Source organism: Coptis chinensis, chromosome 9 (assembly GCF_015680905.1).
Source record: "Coptis chinensis isolate HL-2020 chromosome 9, ASM1568090v1, whole genome shotgun sequence".
NCBI classification, from domain to species: Eukaryota; Viridiplantae; Streptophyta; class Magnoliopsida; order Ranunculales; family Ranunculaceae; genus Coptis; species Coptis chinensis.
Window position 1 is genome coordinate 51,081,773 of NC_141464.1, and position 9,492 is coordinate 51,091,264.

The 9,492-nt window shown below is 36.4% G+C and overlaps 1 long non-coding RNA gene across 7 annotated transcripts; it reads left to right on the forward strand.

Moving 5' to 3' along the window:
- Positions 1-2,869: 2,869 nt before the first annotated feature.
- LOC147476547 (uncharacterized) lies at positions 2,870-8,793 on the forward strand. 7 transcript variants are annotated; one of them, XR_015208661.1, is made up of 4 exons: positions 2,870-3,690; positions 4,871-6,147; positions 6,450-6,763; positions 6,861-7,108. It is a non-coding gene; the product is annotated as an uncharacterized LOC147476547 (long non-coding RNA). The 7 variants fall into 7 exon arrangements; XR_015208662.1 differs by having other exon boundaries at positions 6,450-6,549; positions 6,643-7,108; XR_015208660.1 differs by having other exon boundaries at positions 6,450-6,549; positions 6,665-7,108.
- Positions 8,794-9,492: the final 699 nt, after the last annotated feature.

Genomic DNA, 9,492 nt, shown 5'->3' on the forward strand with positions numbered 1-9,492 from the left:
GTTTTCCAAAAATCAGAGTTAGAACTCCCCAAAATCAAATAAAAAGGAATCCAAAAGCTTAAAAGTGTTAAGTATGGAAACTTATATAGATGCAGGAAAAGAAAACAAGGATTTCTCTAGTGTAAATATCTCGAAAACCTTATTTTCTCATACTTGTCATTTTTTATTTTCCATTTCCATTTTCTTCTACACCACCACCTAAACCTCATAATATGCCTAATAAAGATCTCTAACTCAATTAGGAGTAGGATGGTGTGATAATAAGTAGTAGACTTGATTTATCGATCTTGGCTCCTCTGACTGTTATTGAGATGTGAGAAAACGTGTGTCACTACACACTGGAGTTAGCGAAACTTGAGTGGGAATATTATGAGCAAATTTGTGTTTCGACACATATCTGTGAGAACCTATTTAGGGACGCTCTCCAAAGGACCCAGAAACGGCCCTGCTTGTACATATCAATATAAAAATGTAAAGTTCACTGTATACATGTTCATATGTAGATGTTTTAATTATTGCATGCATATTAACTTGAGTTCCAAAGGAATTAATCCTCATTCCCCACTAGTGAGATGTATAGATATCTGAGATTAATTAAGGGAACAAACCTTTATTACTGAGTCGTTGTAGTATAAATGAAGTTTGTGAGTATCTTCTCTGGAAAACTCTCACGATGCTATAACTCGTCCACTAGGGAATTCCTAGTGGTTTAAGACCTTGTTGCATACGGTCAATACAATCGCACTCTGCGAAACGAGAATTAGTTTAGGACTACACATTTTTGGCCACTTATATGTTTTAATGTCTTTTCTTTGCTTGAGGACAAACAAAGTGCTGTTTGGGGGTGGTGTGATAAGCACCCAAAACTGTAATATAAAACCCCGTATAGACATAGCATTTTGGTTAATTATGTATTTAACAATCATGAATTAATTATATTTTCGTGCTTCTACAGGTTTTTGCGATGAACATAAAAATGAGGATAAATCCAGTATTTAAGCACGAAATAATGTGTATATGTGAAGTATTTTGATTTAGTCCATGCAAAGCTCCGTGAAGCCTGACCAAAGCCCGGGACGCAAAGAGGACATTTTCAGGTTAGAACAGGGTTAACGTGCAAAAAACATCAAACTTCCGACAAGCATATCTTTTGAACCTTGACTACAAATCGGGCAAGTGAACCATCAGAAGGATCAATGTGACAAGCTCTATCTCATGCCAGATTTTGCAGAAATTGACTTACAGACCCGTCACTGGACAAAACATATGGGCCCACTATGCGGACCCACAGACGGTCATGCTATCATCATGTATGCCCATGTGAATGCAAAACTCTCAAGTCAAAACTCATTATTGCACTTAAGATTTTTGTGCACACAAAAGTCTTGATTAGGTAGGAAGACAAATTATTGATTAGAAAAAATCAAAAGTGCATTTAATGATGTGGTTAGGAAAATCAAATGGTATAATTAAATTAGGTGGTTGATTCACGTGGGTGGGAAAAAAATTAAGCAATCTCTTGCTTTAAAAGGGAGTCTTCATTGGCAAGACACGACTTTGGTCTCCTTAGCTAGTTTTAGTTTTCATTTTGCTCCAGAGTTTAACAAGTTTACATTTTCTAGTTCTAAGTTGTAATTAAGCCTTGTACTAGTTTTCAAAAGCATTCTTATAAAAGTACTTCCTTTTAAAATTAGTATTCTTCTTGTCATTATCTTTTAGTTCTATCCATTCAATTTTCTTTAATTCATAGAATCTAAGGATCATGAGCTAAAACCCTCCCTGGTGGAGGGTTAATACGCTCATGTGAAGATCAAACTCAGCTTGAGGAGTCCTGGATCATGGCTTAGGACTTAGGTTGTATTTAAAATCCTGTCACAAAATGACAATGATCGTCCAAGATTGGAACCTGGACCTTGAGATAAGCTCGCGTGCGCGACCCAGGTGACACTGGGGCTAGTCGTGCGCGCGAGGCTTTGGTGCATTCAGGCTAATTTTGAAATTTGAGTGGCTGGTGTAGAATAGATACAAGGATTGAAAGGGTAGTTTAGAGATGAATATCAGTTCAATCTCTTATGCTAACAAGATGAGCTTAGAGATAACTTCGTGTTGTTAGGGATCGACGTCTCAACGTGTTTTGGGTTTGTCTATGAACCCAAAAGAGGTTAGAGACAACATGATTTAGGCTTATTAATCATGAAAATAGTTTAACATGAATAGATTTAACTCTCCACCCTTCTTTCTCTTTATCTCCTTTGACTTAAGAAAATTAGTTTTTGAAAGCTTTAGTGATTTGAATTCCACGTAACACCATAGTGTAGTCGAATAATCACTGAAAAATAAATCCTTCTCACGAGTTCCCTAGGTAGTAAATCTAGTGAAGTAAAGCACAACAAGGGTTCTAGACTTTAGGCGTGGAACGATTCCCTTACTCGTAGTGCTTTTCTTATAGCTTCAAATGCTGAACTAACAGTGAAATTACCATCCCTTGCAAGCTTCCATATCATAGTGTCATTAGTATCCCCACTAGGAAGTTGAAGTTGTGATAAATCAACTCCCAAGTTAGAAAAAATCTGGGTCACCTCCGTTGGTATACACCATTGGTTGTCACCAATGATATGAGTTACCGTAGCTATGAACCCTCTCCAATTGAGATTAGGATTGAGGGCAGAAACTTGAGATTTCCTTATTTTGAGAAATTTTAACTACTTGAAATTGTAAGTTTTGGAATTCCAATTCAAATTCTAAATAAAAACTTCCAAACAAACCATAAATGGAATTGTATGTAAACTCTAGATTTGTTCATTTTCTCTCATCTTCTTTTTATAACAGTTTTTAGTGTTTCTTTTGTATGAACATTCTTGAGGGACGGTTCCATCCACTAAATTGGAAGATTTGTTCATTTTCTCTCATCTTCTTTTTACAACAGTTTTTAGTGTTTCCTTTGTATGAACGTTCTTGAGGGGCGGTTCCATCGACTAAATTGGAATAAATTGGCATTATCGTGGGTGGTTTGTTATGGGAAATTACCCAAATAGTTATCCGTCGAAACCCTGAGTGAAAAAATAAAAATTTGTCTAATACCTTCTCTTCATTTTATTTTATTTTTTTTCGATGAACTTTCCTTTTCTTCAAAAGTCAAAACTTGCTTTCGTGCTGATTTTCTAAATCAAAATGATAAAAAATGATGATGCCATAATTTTTCAGGTTTCAGATATATATCAGAACACATCGATATTATGGCCATAATCCTAACTCAGAAAACGATCAAAAATAAAAAATCAAAATGTTCCACCTCCAAATATGGTCCCATTCTTTGCAAATTAAACGAAATTGGGATTGACAAAATTTGAGATAATAACAATAAATATCTCATATCTCATTATCCACAAAAACTCCTTTCCCATTACTCCCGTGAACCAAAAAAAAGTGATACTGCAATTAGGCTTTTGCAATGTCATTTAACATCCTTTGTGAATGTAGCCCATGGACACAAACAAATGTACGCAAATCTTTACTTATGATTGGAAATATATCAAATTTAGCTTTCTCCAGAAAACTTCCTCAGGTTGACTTCAATTCATTGCAGCCTTGGAGGAGTTGGAGCCCTTCTTCAATGCATCTGCATCTCAGTTCATACTTGGACAGTGGATACCCTCTCACTGTGGCTATCGTTAGCCCCCGTTGTCATTGGTAAGCTGGAATTTTTTTGTTATCTATCCTGGCATCTATCCATTTGAGAAAGCGCCATTGATTTTGTAGTGTTCGAAGTTGGTTTCGATTAATGACTGAAAACTTTGTATCATACTATAACAAGCTTTGACAAGATTGCATTGAAACCAGATACATAATCATATCCTTAAAGAGTGATTTCTTACGTCTAGTGTTCCAAAACCAACGTGAATATCCTCTATATTCTCCAGCACAATGTTCTACTCCTCTCCTCTCACTTGAAGTTTTAAAATCTTAATTGGTTTACTAGTGAACCACGATGTTGTTAGCTTTTTTTCAGGCCAAAAAAACATTGCAATCTATAGTGTCATTTTTCGTAGGTGTCCTCTATTCTTATTCTTCAACTCTTTGACAACATATAAAAACACAAAAGCTCTGCACTCACTCAAGGACAGAGGCATTTGGTGTCCCCTCTAGTAAGAACAGGGGCCTGGAAGTCAGTAGTCGGCATGCGTTTTAGTCATGCCTTTCTTCGATCAAGGTTCGATATTTCTGGTGTTCTTGGCGTATATGATCCTTCCTGAACATGGTGGTTAAACTCTACGGCAGTAACTATACTGTAGTCGGGCTATGAGTATGTGTAAACATAGTACAAAATATCATGATATGGGTATTTATCGATATTCAATTTCTGGATATGTATCGTGGATATATCTCTCTCTTTGGGGATATTTGATATTGTTTCACATGCAAATATCGTGGATATATTCAAAATATCGACAAATATCGTAGATATTGTAGATATTTCTTGATATATCATGATACATTATTTATATTTATTTAAAATATAATGGTAAATATTAAATAAAATTGTTATATACACAAAATATCGTCAAATATCCCCAAATATCATAAATATCACAAATATTATCGAAATATCACTGATATTTACAGTCGTATATATCTCTGAACATATCGTGATATTTATATATCTTTTTCTGAAATCTAGATAGATATCTCCAAATATGGCGATATATCGGGATATTTTATACTATCTGTGTAAAGACATGCTTAAAACTAAAAAATGTTATCCAAATGCATTTTAGTAATTGCACTGTAGTCGGGCAATAAGTGGGTTTTTCTTTAGAAGCTAAGCGTTTTACTGTGAGGTTACTTATTTTTCTGTGAACTGTATCTTCAGAAAATTCAGGTGTGGCATCTTTGACTGAGCTCTCATTCAACTGGCTTGGCTTCAGTAACGCAATGATTTCAAATATCTCATTCACTTACAGGAGTACCCACTCAAAGAAAGCCATAGTTATCCTCCCATATGATTTTTATTGTTTTATGTTTTCTATTACTTAATTAGACTTTATCTGCTCTCATTTTATTTGCTGATACTTACTTTGTTGAAGACTGATATGGATAGCACCAATCTGTATGCTTACATTTCCATCATTGCTCTTATTGTTTGTATTCCACCATAAGCACTTAAAATCGATTTTCGAAACTAATCGGTCAAGGAGCGATATGCGATTAATCGGTTAATCAGTGATTTAATCGGTTATATCGGATGTATATATTTGACGTTTTCAAAATATATAGTAGTATAATCATACAAAATATTTCTAAACAGTGATTCGAGATACAACAAAAAATATTAAATTTTCATAATCACATTTAACTAGCTCAATTTTAGAGTATTACAGATATGTCAAACACAAAAATTACGTTAAATATTTAAAAGAATAAGGAGATTGAGAAGCAATAATATTTATTGGAGAGATAATACAACAATTTGTATATTTAACTTTTGTTAAGAAGGGAAAAATAAGTAAACTTTTAGCTTTCTATATTGATTGGGTTATATTATTATTAATACAGTGAAAATATTCAATTCGTTAATTTTACTTAATTTTTGGATGGAGAACCGACATTTTCAATAATTTTTTTTTCTCGATTTAGCGAGAAATCGGTCATTTCAGCCGATTAATTAGTCAATTTGGTGATTTTTGGTGAGAAAAAGTTAAAAAAATCAATAAAAACTAATCGGTTTTCAAGCGATACGCGATTAATCGGCTGAGATATCCGATATTAATAGCATAGATTCCACCATGAGAATCCTTAGTCAATTCTCCGTGTCAGATTTTTTTTTCAGCTGACGAATTAGACATATGCCTATACATATTTGATGCGATCTTAATTTATCATTCTAATTAAGTGTTAACTTTTCTTCATAAGTCTTGCAATTAATGTGTACTTATACCTACTACAAATGATACTTCCTAATTCAAATGTAAAAGAATGTCTTCCTCTTATATAACGGAGATATTTTTCCTGATCGAATATTCTTGTTGGCTTTGATGTTACAGTTGGAGGGACCTCAACTGATGAAACACGACCTTTGTGATGCAATAGCCAAAGTTGGTATGACCAAGTTTATTTCGGATCTTTTTTGGGTTGGAATGTTACAATCAGGTATCTATCTTACTAGAGTATACTGCAACAGGATTGTAAAAAGAACTGTTAACAGGGTGGTAATACTGGCAGCCTCTTTTTAAGGGATAGGACAGATATATTTACTTGGGCATTTAGTTTCCATTTAGAAAGCAACCATGACAAACATATACATATCTCCGTACCGAAAGATGATATTTACTCATTCCATCTTCTAGAAGACAAAACTATCTTCTGTCGTAGTAGTCACATGATGCATAATGTTGTATTATCTGCTTCGAATGATGATCTCAATGACCCCTTTTCCCCCGTGACTGTTTCAGTTGGCAACCAACACCCTCGAGAGAGTGGCACCTCTTACTCACGCGGTTGGCAATGTATTGAAACGTGTGTTTGTGATAGGTTTCTCAATTGTTGTCTTTGGTAAGTGTCACTTTTCTCTTGCTTGGTTTTCCGGTTTCGGTTATGCTCGTTCCCCAGATATTCTTCAATCTTCAGAAACGAGGTGCCGAACAGGCCAACACTAAACTTCGTACAGGCAACAAGATTTCGACACACAGGAATTGGAACAGCCATTGCAATTGCTGGAGTAGCAATCTATTCATACCTCATGGCCAAGATAGAAGAAGAGAAACGGGTAAGTCTTGGCACTTGTTTGTTGTTTCAACAACCTGATCCTACTCAAGTGGACAAAAGGATTTGGACACCAGCAATAATAGATGGAGAATTCACAGTGGCAGCAGCTCATGAGCAAGTAAGAAAGAAGAATTCCAAACCCGGTTGGGTGTCATTCTTTGGAAAGCCCTTGTGCACCCAAGAACAGCGGCAATTGGCTGGAAAATTTTGCAGGGGGTAATAATGCATACCGATGATAGCTTAGTGAAAAGGAAATTTCATGTTGCATCGAGGTGTTGTCTATGCAAAGAGCACATGGAGACCCGGGAGCACCTTCTTTATCATTGCAAGTATGCTAAAGACAGTTGGAACTGGAAAATTTTCAGGGGTAATAATGCACCTAACAAGTTTAACATTGGGCAAGTTAGTGGCGTCAACGACATCCTCATGCTATGTAAAAACAAGAGTCCATTGATAAGGGATCTCAGGTCTGCAGCGGCAATCACTTGTCTCGTGGAAGTTTGGAAGACTTGAAATAAGATCGTCTACAACAAGGGTCAGGCTAATCTCTCCTACACTATCAAGCGCATTACTCAAGCGGTGAAGCACGCATACAATTTGTCCAGAAGTAACATTAACAATATTGTATCTGACCTCGCCACGCTCCATTCATTTGGTCTGCAAACGAGGCATAGAAGAGCGCCCCAAATTTTAGAGTGCTACTGGGCTCTCCCCCCTGAAAACACTAAAGATTAACACGGATGGTGCTTGTAGAGGTAACCCAGGCTTGGATGGTTGGGGTTCTGTTTTTCACGACTACATGGGTCTTGTGGTGGGAACACTTATAGGAGGTCTTGGAGTTTCGACAAACTACATTACTGAATCTGTTGCTATAGTGGAGAGCATAAGGAGAGCAATTGACAAGGGCTGGACTAATATTCGGGTGGAGTCAGACTCCTCCGCAGCAGTCAAGGCTTTTCAAAGTGGCAAAGTTCATTGGTCAATCAAAGCTAAATGGAACAAGGTTAAGCAACAGGCTAATTGGATTAATGTAACATGTACGTGGTGCGTTGCAAACCGGACTTTCTACCCTTGATGTAACTTTAGATTTACGCACTGAGGAGGTCTAGAAGAGTCTATTTGGACAGTTCTTCCTCCAACTTTTTTTCTTCTTTGTAATGCAAAAAAAAAGATTGTTATTTCCTTTCATATATAGGAGCCCCAAAACCTGGACTTGACTTATCAACCATTTTATTGGCTTATCTCATGAGCTTCCCATCAACAACACATCCTTCCGTAAATACTTGGACGCTTAGTGCCTTTGCGTCAGTACTCCAGTTTTGAGTTTCCCTTATAACTGAATGATTACATACCTGAACTCTGGACAAATTTTTTTAATTTGTCTATAAAAAAAATACTCTTTCAAGGTACTGGTCACTTGCCCCATACCTGAAGGTCACTAGGTCATGCATCTAACTTACACTTTTTGTTTTTGTGGTGGCAGGAAAAAAAAGCTACCTGAAAGCACATGAGCTATGGATTCGGAGGAACATTTGGCGGTGTAAATTTCAGAAGTGGTTGAAATGATTGTATTTTTATTCCTAAAACAGTACTTACGTCATTTCCTCGATTCTCTTGTAGGACATATTTCTGAAAATCCACATCGACGGAGGCAGGGACATGCCGCAGTCGGTACCTACAAGATTGAGCTTCCCATTACGCCCTTAAATCAGTTACATTTGGAAAATTTGGTGCCAACAAGATTGAGTTATTTCTTATAAATTGTATGCTGAAGAGGGCATTGGAGAGGATGATTACTCATTCATCAAAAATATCCCGAGAAAAGCAAGTGCTGCTTCAGAATTATCTATCTACGGCTCGTAAAGGTTCAAAATGTTTCTCAACGTTTCCATTGTTTCCTAAGCCCTGAAGAGTTTGTTTTAAAAATTTGTAAATGGTGGAATATCAAAACTGTTAGTATATATCTCTGCTCCCGGACTTGAGAGATGCGTTATTGATGAATAAAACTGCCATGCTGGTTGTGAAGCAAAATGGGTAATGAGTACAATTATCTCTATATAAATCATGTCCTCCCTACAGTCTGTGTCCGCTTTTGTCGTTCCACGCGGGATCTGACATTTCCTTCATTTCTTATCGTTTCTATTCACTCGTTGGTTTTTCTTAGATTTCTTAGTTTCCTCTGTTACTGTTGTCATCTGTAAATGTACGTATTTTCTCATATACTTTTATAACTCATACTAGAATGGTGCACGTGCTATGCACGTTTTTCTATATTTCATCCTACCTCTTCCACGTGTCCATCAAAAGCCCCCAACAACTTTTCTCTCTTTTAGATATAAATTAGGTAAATAAAAAAAAAATAGAGGGGCAAATAAGTAACCAAGAGTTCATAAAAATTAATAAACTACTGTTGCGGGACTGTAGCTAACAGTCGCGTTCTTTAAAGTATTTTAGATATCTTGATCTAGTGGGTCAAACACTCAAACCAAGTCTTTTGGATACCATCTTGCGATAATTGCAAGTCTTGAAGTGTTTTGACGGACGCTGCGAAGGACCAGACTTGGTTAGTCACCTGCCCCAATCAAAATAAATGGCCTTCGCTACTACCACACAAACAGCTAGTGGCGGTTTATTTCTTCCACACAGACTGACCTACAAGAGTGCAAGTCTTACGATCATCAATAAAGTACTTTGATGTACCTGACCCACAGACTGAATAATGCACAATCA